Source organism: Procambarus clarkii, chromosome 86 (genome assembly GCF_040958095.1).
Source record: "Procambarus clarkii isolate CNS0578487 chromosome 86, FALCON_Pclarkii_2.0, whole genome shotgun sequence".
Taxonomy (NCBI): Eukaryota; Metazoa; Arthropoda; class Malacostraca; order Decapoda; family Cambaridae; genus Procambarus; species Procambarus clarkii.
The window spans coordinates 4,691,468-4,706,018 of NC_091235.1; the positions used below are offsets into that span (position 1 = coordinate 4,691,468).

A 14,551-nucleotide genomic window follows, 5' to 3' on the forward strand; every position below is an offset into this window, starting at 1 on the left:
TGTAATGAAAAGCCATTTTTTGGGAGAGTCCCACTGGCTCCCTGAAGCTATCATTCACTGATCAGTGTCATCAGTCGTGGAGTTCTATTGCCTACCTGGGACCATGAGCCAAAACCTGCTCCCCCTCAGAGAGGTGCAAGGAGAAATGGCCTATGAACACTTTACATTTAAAGTTAATCATACTTGCCATCACCAGGGAAACACTTAGAAAGTTAGGCGAACCAAAACATACTACTGCATTGTTAAAAAATGAGACCGCAGCTTCAAAATTGCTATAAAAAAAAAAAACCTCCCTCAACAATGAAAACAAACCAACAAAATTTTGTGAAACTAGCACCTAGTTTGCCCACCCCTCCCCTCATTTTGGGGAAGGATGGAAGAAGGTGTACCGGTTCAGCTGTTTGTCCCATCCTCGGTTCTAAGATGATGAAAGACACTGACGCCCTAGGGAAGGGGGGTGTCTCAGGGATACCTTGCGATGATTTCAGGGCCTAACATCCCTGCGGCCCGGTCCCCGACCAGGCTGTTGGATGTGGCTGTTCACAGTCTGACATATGAACCACAGCCTGGTTGATTAGGTATCTTTTGGAGGTGTTTTATCAAATTCTCTCTTAAACACTGTGAGGGGTCGGCCAGTTATGCCCCTTTTGTGTAGTGGAAGCGTGTTGAACAGTCTCGGGCCTCTGATGTTGATAGAGTTCTCTCTCTCAGAGTACCTATTGCACCTCTGCTTTTCAACAGGGGTATTATGCACATCCTGCCATAACTTCTGGTCTCATGTAGTGTTATTTCAGTTGGCAGGTTTGGGACCAGCCCCTCTAATATTTTCCATGTGTAAATTATTATGCATCTCTCCCGCCTGCACTCTAGAGAATGCAGATTTAGGGATTTTAGTTGGTCCCAATAGGGAGTCTCCAGGACTCGCCCAGAAACTGGTATTTCATTACATTAAATGCTGTTTTCTGGGGAAAGCCCCATTGGGTCCTTGAAGCTAAGTACCCACAGAGAAATCAAGAGAAAGCAACACTGAAATAATAGACAAGTATAAAGATAACAGAAGACTAGACATCAACGAGGCCCTACACATCAAAATGTCAAGACTAGCAATCAACAACGCGTTAACACTTCTACCACCTCAAGACCCTGAGCCAACACAGAGACAGGAGCAACAAGAACATAAGCTGCTTATGTTGATGCATGTAATAGCCTATTAATTAATATCCCTTATGTTATGACATTCATCCACTTGTTCACCTCAATCACATCTTGTACCACCTCACCCCAAGATAATATAAGCCTTTACAAAAGCATGGTAAATTTGTTTTTTAAAATGTAAGGAGTACCTTGCAAAACACATCCCTAGGCATCAGACCATAATAAATTGCGAAAATTAACTTTGGAGAGTTAATTTTTCAACTTCCCTCGACAGTAAATATATATTATATATGGCACTCGAGGCACAGTTAATGACATCATCAAGAGGAGCCTCACCACAGCTGGATGCCCAGCTGAGATAGAGCCCCGATACCTAACGCCCCGAAACTCTGCTGCTCTTATTGGTCGCCGAAATGGTATCACAGTGAACCCCTGGAAGTATGGCAAGCAGTTGGTGAGGGACTACACGTGTATCAACCCTGGCTAACATCTACATTGACTTCAGTGTTGCATATCCGGGTGATGCTGCCACTTACAGGAAATAAGCCAAGTCCCGTAATCACACATGGAGAACTGGATCACCACTACAATTTTGTCCCCATTGCTTCCGAAACACTTGACACCTAGGATAAGAGTGCCACCAGTTTTTTTGAAGGAACTGGGTTCTAGGCTAATTGAAATAACAAAAGACCCTAGAGCGAGCCTCAAGATTCCTTTTCCAGCACCTCAGCATGGCGATATAGAGGAGAAATGCACACTACATCCATGGTTCCTGCCCGCTATCTGAGGAGCTGGAGGAACTTAACAACTTATGATAATCAACTTTCTACCTTATATGTAACTTCTTTTTTGTAATAAAGTTTAAATAAAACTAACACTTACATACATAAGGGGATGGTAGGAGATGACAATATTTGCCAGCGCACGTGGGAGCCCAACAAGGCTCCCCCGGGTGCTGCATATCTTCCTCTTCAAGGCTCCCTACAAACAACAGAGGTGGTACCCCCCTTTATATACATCTTATTAGAAATAAACTAAACTAAGAAGATTTAGTTTCTTAAACTTTTAATTTGAAGAAGAAATTAAACAAATGATAAACAATTTTTGTAATAAGGTGTGTTTAGTAAAGCTACAAAGCACATAAAGTAAATTAGTAAAATTTAAAGGTTTAAAATTGTAAATACCTAATAAACAGGAAGATAATACTTATGACTTGTGTAAGTAATTTTACAAAAATAGAAACTTAAATCAGATGGCACTTAATGAAGAAAGGCATACATTATTAATAAATAAAATTTTAGATAGTCACAAAAATGTCATATTTTGGTGGGGAAATGTTAGTGTAATTAGGTAAGTGATATTAAGTAAATATTACTTAGTCTCCCTCTTAAATTGGTTGGAAGATGTAGTTTTTAATTACATTTGGGAAGTCATTTTACAATTTGGGACCCTTGATTTGCTTAGAATTTCTGCTCTGGTTGAGTCTCACTCTAGAGATATTAAAAAGAAATTTGTTTCTCTTGTGGTGCCTATTACAACCTTCAAGGAAGCGCACAAGGTCAGGATCAGCATTGCATTTTAGAGCTTTAAAGATATAAGGTAAGGTACACTTGAGAGGATGAGCAGTGACCTGATATTACATTTTCATTTTCAAAGATTTTATTTAGTAAGGAAGCAGTGGTGTGTGGGACTGGAGTGTGTTATTGTCCTAATTACTGATTTTTGTAGAGTAATAAGGGGGTCAGAGGTAATTAAGGGTGGTAGATTCCCAGGAACAGATACATAAGAACAAAGGTAACTGCAGAAGGCCTATTGGCCCATACGAGGCAGCTCCTATCTATAACCACCCAATCCCACTCATATACATGTCCAACCCAAGCTTGAAACAATCAAGGGACCCCACCTCCACCACGTTATGTGGTAATTGGTTCCACAAATCAACAACCCTGTTACCGAACTAGTATTTACCCAAGACTTTCCTAAATCTAAACTTATCCAATTTATACCCATTGTTTCGTGTTCTGTCTTGTGTTGATACTTTTAATACCCTATTAATATCCTGATCATACCATAGGCGAGATAGAGATAAATAAGCAATATATTTGTGAGTGAATGAGCGAATGATAAGCAAATTATACTGAGTTACCACTGGTTCCAAATCTGAACATTTCTGCCCGAAACGCTGCGCGTACTAGTGGCTTTACAAGAATGTAATTACTATGCTATGTATCCTCACAATCCCAATGTACCTTCTTGTATATATATAAATAAAATAAAATAAAATAAATAAAATAACATGGAGATTACATCACATGAAACCAATTGGCATGGCAGGATGTGCAAAATAGCCCCATTGAAAAGCAGAGGTGCAATAGGTACACTGAGGGAGAATTGTCAATATCAATAGCACAAGACCTTTCAGCACTCTCCTGCTACACATAATGGGCATAACTAACCAGCCTCTCGCAGTGTTCAAGAGAGAACTCGACAAACACCTCCAAAGAATACCTGATCAACCAGGCTGGGATTCATATGTCAGACTACAAGCAGCCGCTTCCAACAGCCTGGTTGACCAGACCACCAACTGGGAGGCCTGGTTGGAAACTGGGTCTTTAATCCCCGGAACCTTCACAAGGTAGACACAAAGGTAAGTAGACCAAGGTAAAGGTAAGTTAAGAGTGCTGGGAAGACAGAACACCACGAGTGTAGCTCTCATCCTTTAACTACACTTGGGTAATTACCAAAGTGGGGCAAGGCGCATAGTATCTGATTTTGGAGAGACTGCCTACTGTTTTAGAAACTTATTTTGTTATATTCTGTACTGTATATAGAAATGGATTGTCTGTGCAAACACCAAGAAACTTTCCCTGTACCCTGGTCACAATTTGGGTATTGTTAATTTTTAGGTTAATTTGATTGTTGGACTTGTTACCAAACAATATCTAAAACATTTTAGCACTGTTAAGGGTAAGTTTGTCAGCAGTCAACCATAAATGATCTTAATTTAGTTCAGTAGTCACTGTCATTTACAATAATAGGATTAGCATGGGAGAAAATTAAGGTTTTGTCATCAGCAAATAGAATTGGCTTCAAGAGTTTAGTGCCATTTAGAAGATTATTGATGTAAATGAGAAAGACCAAGTACACTGCCCTGTGGAAGACCAGTGTTAATTGCAGAATGGGAGAAGTGGCATTATTCACAAATACACTTGTGCCTATCACTGAGGTGATTAGATGTATTGAAGCCTTTGATTCCATAATGTTGGAGTTTGAGGTTATTATAGTTAAAAGCCTTTTGACTTTTGATGTCAAAAGCCTTGCATAGGTCAAAATATATATACCTATGGGGTTCTCATTTTTATCAAGAGCTGCATGTATCAGGTCAAGCATATTATTTAAAGCATCATTGGTGTTTTTATGGGCCCTGAAGCCATATTGGCTAATTATAATATAATGTAATTAAGAATATTATGTTTGTCTAGGTAGGAAGAGCTGTTTGTATATGCGGTCCTCAAAAATTTTGAACAAGGTGGGAAGGATTAATATTGGCATAAAATTGCCGATTTCAATGGATCACCAACTCTTATGGACTGGGATGACTATAGCCATTTTAATAATACAGTATCTAGGCAGGCTTGGAGCTCAAGTGATTTGTTGTAGAGCAATGCTATGGCAGGAGCTAAAAACCTTGAAGCTTTTTTTATAGGTTAGGGTTGGTATCTAAATCAAGTATCTGGTTACTTGATTTAGTTTTGAGAGCGAGGATTACATAATTAACATCCGAGGAATTAGTAGGAGTTAGTAACAGAGACTCGGAATAGCTGGCTGTAAGGTAGTCATTAACACTGGTTTGGGATGCTGGGATTTCATTTGCAAGGGATGTGCCAATGGATGAAAAGAAATTATTAAATTTAATAGCAGTGTCAGAGGTTGATAGCACTCCATTGTCACAGGCTAGGAATATTGGTTTCATATTAGAGTTCTTCTTTGAACCTAACATCTGGGAAATAGTGCTCCAAGTTACTCATTATTTGATTCAATTTATCTTCCATAGTTTTTTGTTTTGGCTCTCCTAATAATCTTAGATAGCACTGAAGATTACCTACTAGGCAGTTCTTTGAAAATGACCTCTAATCTATACTTCTCATAATTAATGCTTTTTGTCGATTAAGTACAGTATACCTTTAATAAGTCATGGATTGTTTATCCTTTTGGTTGTAATTTCTTTTGCTAATGTTGGACAGTGGGTATTATACAGGCTCAAGAGTTTTTTGAAGAAATGTTTGTGCAGCTTGGTGATGTTTTCCATATTACCACTTTTTTTTTTTTTTTTTTTTTTTGAGATATATACAAGAGTTGTTACATTCTTGTACAGCCACTAGTAAGCGTAGCGTTTCGGGCAGGTCCCTGGAATACGATCCCCTGCCGCGAAGAATCGTGTTTTTTCATCCAAGTACACATTTTACTGTTGCGTTAAACAGAGGCTACAGTTAAGGAATTGCGCCCAGTAAATTCTCCCCGGCCAGGATACGAATCCATGACATAGCGCTCACGGAACGCCAGGTGAGTGTCTTACCATTACACCACGGAGACTACTTAGTTCAGTTTCCCAGTTACTGTTAATAGCAGCAGCAATAAAGTTGCTTATATAAGCTTTATTGTGCAGCCTAAAGTTAATCTTTGTTTTGTCTAATGGTAGTTTATTAATTTAATGCTGGTTGAAAGCAATGTGGGGCAATGCTCTGCCGTTCCATTAGTGATTATCCTTGAAGTGAAGTGGTTATGTTTGTTCAGATGTGGTCACGAGTAGAGGCAATTGTTTCTTTATTATTCTTTGGGAATAATATTTAGGTATGTTTAGTGAGAAAGGATATGAGCATGCAGGAGTTCATACAGTTGAGGAAACTAGCAGCTTGAGCATTATCAGGCTGGCAGAGATCAATATTAATATAGCCTACAGGTACTGAAGTTGATATTAAATTTTAATTATGCACAAACATAATGGATTTGAAGTGGTTGAATCAATTTAAAATCATTGGAAAAAAGGTTTCACTCTACCGAGGCTAAATACTTCATCTTCAATGGAGGCTGACGGGAAGTGAATACATTAGCTGAAGATACAGTACTGTATATATTTTGGGTGCTGGTGATCAGGTCAGTTTGGTGGTTAGGTCAGGATTTTCGTGCTGTAAGGGGCCAATAGATAGTTTTTTAAAAGTTGTTCATTGTCAACCAATATTTTTTGACCAGTTTTTTTTTTTTTTGAGATATGTACAAGAGTTGTTACATTTTTGTACAACCACTAGTATGTGTAACGTTTCGGGCAGGTACCTGGAATACGACCCCCACGAAGAATCGTTTTTACAACCAAGCACCCATTTTACTGTCGAGTTAAACAGAGGCTACAGTTAAGGATTTGCACCCAGTAAATCCTCCCTGGCCAGGATACGAACCCATGACAAAGTGCTCGCAGAACGCCAGGCGAGTGTCTTACCACTACACCATGGAGACTGGTAGAGACTAGTTGTATATGAAAAGGACTGCAATTGTTCCGAGTTTCAGTACTGCAGCCTAAATAGAAAGGGAGATTTTAAAATTTTTAATTTTTGTCAACGAATATTACACATTTCAAGTGTTTATAAACAACCACACCTTTCAGATATAATCATTCTATGACACTTTTTTGTCACATTAGCATATAATAAAGGATCTAGCACCAAATATTTTCCAAAACATCTTTAGTTTTCCTAATACAAATAGTCAAAGTTCCCCACCAAAATTATGCAAATATATCATGTTTATTGCTATTATAAAATCACTAAATGAACTTTGGAAGCAAAGCTGGCGGCAGATTTTAGAGACATACACTCTACATTTATGGTGTAAGTTTCGTGTAAATTTAATAAAAAATGAGTTAATTATTTTCAAGTAACAAAAATTCTTATAAGAAAATAATAAAGTCTAAGGTACTGCCATCTGTGACCGAGGTTGACATCAACCAATTTCCTCCAAAATTGGTACCCTTACAGATAGACTTACGTGCAGTCAGGTATACAAGTTTCATGCAAATTGTCCAATAAAAAAATAACAAACAAAAAACGTTAAAAATAATAAAAAATTCCTTTTTTTAACAATTTTTTTTAATAAAACTAATTATATATATTTTTTAATAAATGCTATTGTGACAGCTGAGAGTCATAGACATGATTTCAGTTGACACTTGTGCTTGATAATCGTTTTTAACCATTTTGGAAAATTTTGGACACATAATTCAATATTTTTTTTTCTCCCTTCCTATTTATGCTACGATGCTGAGACTTGGACCAGATGAAACCCTTTTCATATACAACTCGTCAAAAAAGTTTGATTGAAATTGAACCAGTTTTCATTTTTGGCATATTTGAATCTATTGGCCCCCTAATAGTTTGGGTGTGTAGAAATGAAATGATCATTCAGACAGCTTTGTTATTTGTGTATTGTTAGGCACCATAAGAGAGATGATAATAAGGTGTGGCATAGTAAAAAAAAAAAAAAAATCGACTTAATTAGATGAGCACTTCTCAGATCTGCTGCTCTCAATGTCCATAAAAGAGGCAACTCTTGTGGGTTGCATTTTAGGACAGGTCAGTGGTTACCTAACAGTGACTGCATGAAAATGAGGTCCAGTTGTTGCCCTTTGGGATGGGTGGGGGTGGGGGTGGGTCCACTGTCCTCAACAATGGAAAATCAATTACACTATTCAAATAGCATTGTTCATGTGAAATAGCACAACAGCAGAATTTATAACACAAAAGATTAATAAAACTAACATCATTTGCAAGATCATCAATTTTATCTTGTAATATAATAAATGAAGCTAATTTGTTTTTTTACATGATGATGACAATAATGAGATACTGTCAAATCAAAACTTTTTTTTCCTAGCTGTTAAAATCTTATTTACTATTGGATCAAAATGTGTTGGTTTGGATCAAGATATGTCAGAAGAGGTCAAGATGGATCAGCAGAGGTCAATATGTGTCAGCATAGGTCAAGATGAGTTAACAGAGGTCAAGATGTGTCAGCAGAGGTCAAGATGTTTCAGCAGAGATCAAGATGTATCACATGATATCAAGATGTATCACATGATATCAAGATGTATCACATGATATCAAGATGTGCCACATATCAAGATACAGTATGTCAGAATAATGATGAGAATGTTTATTTAGGGAAAAGTACATACTGTACATACAAAATGAGTTACAAGCAGAAATGTTGGATTTCTAGATAGAGCTAGTATATACAGTACTATGCCTAAAGCCAATAGTACACAGCATTTTGGGCAAGTGGAAATTTTTTTTAAAATTAATCGAGATCAAAAGCAAGAATTGAACCGACGTAAAAAAAAAAGAATGACAATTACTGTACATGTTGAATGAACAGCAGAAATTTAAACAATTTGCGGGTCGTATTCCAGGGAATATTAGGATTAAGGACCTGCCCGAAACACTATGCGTGCTAGTGGCTGTTCAAGAATGTAACAACTCTTGTATACACGTAGAGCGTTACCAGAGCAGGGCGAGGAACATAATCTGATTTTAGAAAAAATGCCAATTTTTTTAGAAACTTTTTTAGCTATATTTTGAATGTGGCCCTGGAGCATTTAGTCTCTGGTGTAGTGGTAAGACATTCACCTGGCGTTCCGCGAGCGCTTTGTCATGGGTTCGTATCCTGGCCAGGGAGGATTTACTGGGCGCAAATCCTTAACTGTAGCTTCTGTTTAACTCTAACAGTAAAATGGGTACTTGGTTGTAAAAACGATTCTTCGTGAGTCGTATTCCAGGGACTTGCCCGAAACGCTAGGCGTACTAGTGGCTGTACAAGAATGTAACAACTTTTGTATATATCTCAAAGAAGAAAAAAAAAATCAGCTTGTTCCTTGAACACCAAGGAATTTACCATCTACTTTGTAACTGTTATAAATAATATGTGTGTGTTGTGCTTCTATGGGGAACTGGCACTATTAAGGGGTAAGGGTAGTTAGAAGACAGAGTATCAAATATGGGTGAGCTAAAAGGCCCGGCCCCCAAAATAAACTATCCACAGTAGTAATAACTTGCTACTAGACCATATATGTTAGTCTAAGGGTTGATCAATGCGCTCCCACACAGGAAGAAGGGATACTCTGTAATTCATGTACTTATTTATTAACCCCTTAACAACCCCCCCATATACATTCACACCAATAACAAAAATAATAATAATAACTTTACCACACTATCTTCCGTTAAAAGCCTTGGTCCACGTAGGCAGGATACAAGGTTTACACTAAGAACAAGCTAGGGTAAAGTACTACTGGATAAGCACTGAAGCTGGATGCAGCTTAGGGTAGGGAAACCACGTGGGACCCTAATACAAAACACAACACTTAGGGGTACCCAAAACACTGGCAAATACTACCCCCAGGTCTCACCAATCGTTACCACCAGAGTAGGTACACTTAATAATGCCCCATACTTAACTTAAGGGTACAGGAACTTCAGGTAAGGGAAATAAGTAAGAGGAGAAGGGAGAAGAGTAGGGGTGCAGCCACAGAGTAGGTCTCGTCCGCACGAACGCCAGCCAGAGAAGGAACCTCCTAGCGACCAGCTAGGCCTCCCATGTCGTGGTGCCGGAAGGAGCCTAATTGATCGTGCAGCTAAGCACATTAAAAATCTTCCCCTATGCAACGTATTGTTACTTTACAAATGATTAGAAAGTATTAGTAAGTAAAGTTGGTGCCTATGTTATTATTTAATAATCAACCCCCAGCTCAGTCTTTAAATGCTCTTTGAGAAACAATAATAGTCTTACGTCTGGCAGGGAAGATACAAACAATTGCCGCTCGAGATGCACTCAACTGTACTACCAGAAAGTTTAATAGCTCAATTTTGACCTCTGGTTTCCACTGGAGAACCCAGGGTCGTAACAGTAACTAATTAGGAAAATATTAATTCTTAGATTAATTTGATCAGTAGAATTATTACTAAACAAAATAAAGGTTTTATCAATGTTAAAGGTGAGCGTGTTAGCAGTTAGCCAAAGATGGACTTTGTTTATTTCAGTATTCACTGTCATTTAGAATAAGTGTGTTAGGGCTGGAGAAAATGAAGGATGCATCATCGGCAAATGAAACAGGCATGAGGTGTTGAGAGGCATTTGGAATTTCATTAATGTAGATGAGAAAGAGGAGAGGGGCCAAGTATGCTGCCCTGTGGAACACCGATGTTAATGGGTAGGGTGGGAAAATTGGAATCATTCAGTCATACTGGAGCCTGACAGAGGTAAGATTGTAAGTATTGTAGGGAGTCACTTCTGACTCCATAGTGTTATCATTGACAAAGGTTATCATAGTTAACAATGTCAAAAGCCTTACATAGGTCAACAAATAACCCAACAGGGAACTCACTTTTATCAGGAGCTACATGTATCAAATTAATCATACTAATCAGTGCATAATTTTTTTTTTTGGGGGGAAAGATGGGGTCTGGACCCAAAAAAGCAAAGGTCAAGATAATGATGATGATAATAATAATAATATTTTATTTACAAGAAGGTACAATGGGTTTGAGATTAAATTAGTGATATTTTTACATTCTTGTAAAACCACTAACACGCATAGTGTTTCGGGCAAGTCCTTAATCTAACACATCAGGTAAGGTGAAAAAGTACATTGTAGCAAGGTTTTAAATCAACAATATAAACTGACAGCTAATTATGCTGGTAAAGATGAAGTACTTAATTAGTCTTATGTATTAATATTGGGGAAGTGGGTAGTACAAGAACAGTGAGAGTTTGAAGCACAAGGTAGGAAACTATGAAGATGTAATTAGGTGTACATTTTGGTTTTACTTTTGATCAAGGCATAGGTTGGAAAATTTTTTAATTCATTAGGGAGTGAGTTCCAAAGACTGGGCTCTTTTATTTGCATGGAGTATTTGCACAGATTTAGTCTGACTCTGGGGATATCAGAGATGTTTATTTTTGGAGTGGTGCTCATGGGTTCTATTACGTAGATAGCACACGAGACACTGTGGAGAATATGTTTAGCATGTTAAAAGATTTAAACAGAGGGGCTCTGTGTTGTCTGAAAACACTTTGTTATAGTTCTAATAGCAGATTTTTGCCAAGTGATGATAGGCTTGAGGTAATTTGCAGTGGTTGAACCCCATGCACAGATGTATGTAAGATAGGGGATAGATTAGTGCATAGTATAAGAGGAGAGTAGAGTGAGGAACATAATATCCGATTTTAGAAAGTATACAGATCATTTTTGAGACACTTTTGCAATGTGTTGTATGTGGAGGCTGAATTACACAGAAATCACAATTGCATGATGCATCAAATGAACAAATCCACAAGGGCCGTGACGAGGATTCGAACCTGTGTCTTCTTGGTTATCTTGAGATGATTTCGGGGCTTTAGTGTCCCTGCGGCCCGGTCCTCGACCAGGCCTCCACCCCCAGGAAGCAGCCCGTGACAGCTGACTAACTCCCAGGTACCTATTTATTGCTAGGTAACAGGGGCATTCAGGGTGAAAGAAACTTTGCCCATTTGTTTCTGCCTCGTGCCACAGAATTACGAGTCCTGCGCGCTATCCACCAGGCTACGAGACCACCTAGGTGTCCGAGAGCAACCCCAGACGCAGGTTCGAATCCTCGTCACGGCCCTTGCAGATTTGTTCGTGGGTGCTGAAGTTCAGTTTCTTGTCTATGTACAGGCCAAGGAACTTTGCCTCATTTTTATTGGTAATATTAACACTGTCAATCTGAAGATGAATCCGATTTGATTTACTACCAAATAAAATGTAGTAGGTCTTTTCTATGTTTAGTGTAAGTTTGTTGGTCGACATCCATTAGCAGAGTTTGTTATAATTCACTGTTGACATTATTATTTAGTGTATGGGGGGTTGGGGTTAGAATAGATAAAGGCAGTATCATCAGCAAATAATATAGATTTAAGAATGTTAGAAACATTTGGCAAATCATTGCTGTATACAAGAAATAGGTCTCAAGATGCTGCCCTGTAGCACTCCTACTGTTAATGGTAGAGTGGGGGGATGTGGAAGCAGAGATGGGGGAAGATGTGTCAGCAGAAGGTTAGGTGGTTTGGATTAGGCAAGGTATTAAAACTCCATTGGTGAACTATTGTAGGTACGCTGTGACATGTCCTTGATAGTTTGCCCAAGATACCGTGGTAAGCCAATGGCATGGTTTTGTCCCATGGCTTGGTTATGCCTATCTCCCAGGGAAACTGCTCCACTTCTCCAAACACAATCTATTGGTAAACTAATTAACCAGGAAGAAAACAAATTAGCATTATTACTTTTTATTTGGCCTATGACGACAAGCATCACAGCAGCTTATGGCATCAGGTTCCCTCATCCTCCCAGCCCCAAGACCTGTGGTAACTTGGGCCACAAGTGTCACGGGGCACACGGCAGGCCCGGTGGCAGCCCCACGGCAGGCCCGGTGGCAGCCCCACGGCAGGCCCGGTGGCAGCCCCACGGCAGGCCCGGTGGCAGCCCCACGGCAGGCCCGGTGGCAGCCCCACGGCAGGCCCGGTGGCAGCCCCACGGCAGGCCCGGTGGCAGGCCCGGTGGCAGCCCCACGGCAGGCCCGGTGGCAGCCCCACGGCAGGCCCGGTGGCAGCCCCACGGCAGGCCCGGTGGCAGCCCCACGGCAGCCCCACGGCAGGCCCGGTGGCAGCCCCACGGCAGGCCCGGCGGCAGCCCCACGGCAGGCCCGGTGGCAGCCCCACGGCAGGCCCGGTGGCAGCCCCACGGCAGGCCCGGTGGCAGCCCCACGGCAGGCCCGGTGGCAGCCCCACGGCAGGCCCGGTGGCAGCCCCACGGCAGGCCCGGTGGCAGCCCCACGGCAGGCCCGGTGGCAGCCCCACGGCAGGCCCGGTGGCAGCCCCACGGCAGGCCCGGTGGCAGCCCCACGGCAGGCCCGGTGGCAGCCCCACGGCAGGCCCGGTGGCAGCCCCACGGCAAGCCCGGTGGCAGCCCCATGGCAAGCCCGGTGGCAGCCCCACGGCAGGCCTGGTGGCAGCCCCACGATAGGCCTGGTAGCAGCCCCACGGCATGCCTGGTAGCAGCCCCACGGCAGGCCTGGTGCCAGCCCCATGGCAGGCCTGGTGCCAGCCCCATAGCAGGCCTGGTGCCAGACCCATGGCAGGCCCCACGATAGGCCTGGTGGCAGCTCCACGGCAGGCCTGGTGGCAGCTCCACGGCAGGCCTGTTGGCAGCCCCACAGTAGGCCTGGTGACAGCCCCACGGCAGGCCTGGTGACAGCCCCACGGCAGGCCTGGTGGCAGCCCCACAGCAGGCCTGGTGCCAGTCCCATGGCAGGCCCCACGGCAAGCCTGGTGGCAAGCCTGGTGGCAGGCCTGGTGGCAGGCCTGCCGTGGGGCTGTCACCAGGCTTGCCGTGGGGCCCCACGGCAGGCCTAGTGGCAGCCCCATGGCAGGCCTGGTGGCAGCCCCACGGCAGGCCTGGTGGCAGGCCTGGTGGCAGCCCCACGGCAGGCCTGGTGGCAGCCCCACGGCAGGCCTGGTGGCAGCCCCACGGCAGGCCTAGTGGCAGCCCCACGGCAGGCCTGGTGGCAGCCCCACGGCAGGCCTGGTGGCAGCCCCACGGCATGCCTGGTGGCAGCCCCACGGCAGGCCTGGTGGCAGGCCTGGTGACAGCCCCACGGCAGGCCCGGTGACAGCCCCACGGCAGGCCCGGTGACAGCCCCACGGCAGGCCTGGTGACAGCCCCACGGCAGGCCCACGGCAGGCCTGGTGACAGCCCCACGGCAGGCCCCGTGGCAGGCCTGGTGGCAGGCCCCCACACTAACAACGTGCACCCACACTCGATGCTGTTTGTAAACGGTGCTGCCTCCTCCTTCTGCCGTCGCCGTCCTCCCTCGCCAGTTTTATCCTGGCCTGCCACCCCCGTCCCCCGCCGCCAGGGCCTACCACAGGCACCTCTCCGGCCCTCCTGGTTATATCTTAGGGATATTTACAAGGCCAAGGAGTTAAGTTCTAACCTTCGAAAATGCTCGTCCTTGGCGTGGTGCGGCAACACTGGAATGCAGTGTTGTGAAGAGAGCATCAACAGGCGTATTTTTATTTTAGACTGCCTGTATCACTGTTAATATCACATGCTGCACTAATAAGCTTTAATAAATTCTGTATCATATTCATGTATTCACTTCCAAAAAACTATTCTTAATTTCATAGATAATTTGTATTTCATATTCAGGCCTATGGCAATAAAGTCGGCTGCTACACACTCCCAGATAAGTATTTTCGGCTCTATTTCTCTTGGACTTACACATTTCTAGTAGTATTTTACCTATACTACCCAATTAACTATGAGTCTAAACAT

The 14,551-nt window shown here is 42.5% G+C and overlaps 1 protein-coding gene across 1 annotated transcript in view; it reads right to left on the reverse strand.

Annotated features, from left to right (window-relative positions):
- LOC123768958 (uncharacterized) overlaps positions 1 to 14,324 on the reverse strand; it is a 34,957-nt gene extending 20,633 nt beyond the window's left edge. Inside the window, 1 exon segment of the mRNA XM_069317020.1 lies at positions 14,211 to 14,324. The gene's annotated coding sequence lies outside the window, so the exon portion shown is untranslated.
- Between the last annotated feature and the right edge of the window lie 227 nt (positions 14,325 to 14,551).